Source organism: Octopus bimaculoides, chromosome 25 (genome assembly GCF_001194135.2).
Source record: "Octopus bimaculoides isolate UCB-OBI-ISO-001 chromosome 25, ASM119413v2, whole genome shotgun sequence".
In the NCBI taxonomy this organism is placed as follows: Eukaryota; Metazoa; Mollusca; class Cephalopoda; order Octopoda; family Octopodidae; genus Octopus; species Octopus bimaculoides.
The window spans coordinates 20,639,700-20,640,161 of record NC_069005.1 but is presented as its reverse complement, the minus strand read 5'-3'; the positions used below and the strand labels follow the sequence as shown (position 1 = coordinate 20,640,161).

At 42.4% G+C, this 462-nt stretch overlaps 1 long non-coding RNA gene across 1 annotated transcript in view; it reads left to right on the top strand.

Annotated features, from left to right (window-relative positions):
- The first annotated feature begins 6 nt into the window (after nucleotides 1–6).
- Nucleotides 7–462, top strand: part of LOC128250801 (uncharacterized) — a 1,747-nt gene continuing 1,291 nt past the window's right edge. Inside the window, exon 1 of the long non-coding RNA XR_008266782.1 lies at nucleotides 7–429. This is a non-coding gene — a long non-coding RNA (uncharacterized LOC128250801). The remainder of the gene's footprint in view (nucleotides 430–462) is intronic.

The window sequence follows — 462 nt, the reverse complement described above, 5'->3', positions numbered from 1 at the left end:
GGTCATCTAGCTTGTTTAGCTGGTGGTGTTTGGGATGGACAAATTTGCAGTTTGCTCCCTTTTCCCTGAGCCAACAGGTACCATGTAGGTAGAATTTACAGATAATCTGTTTCTTTGCGTAACATGCTTGGGCTTGAGGCTTGTTAGTGTTCACCATTTCTTCGTCTTTGGCTACTTTGTCTGTTCTCCTGTCTCTGTCTTTTGGTGTGGTACTGTGTTAATTGCATTCACCATGGCCATTGCAGCTTTCAGTAGCGGTTATAGCACTGGTGGCATTTTCCTTGTTTCGGTCATCGGTTTGGCCTTCCTGAGTTTGAGCACAGCGTTTATGGTTCTTTTCTTGGTTGGTGACAAGTGGTCGAAGTCTGACACAAGTTGTATCTTGTTGAAGTTTTCGGTTTGTTTTCTTCTATGTAGATTTCACTGTAGGTATTATCTACGAATTTGTCAATGTATGACTTC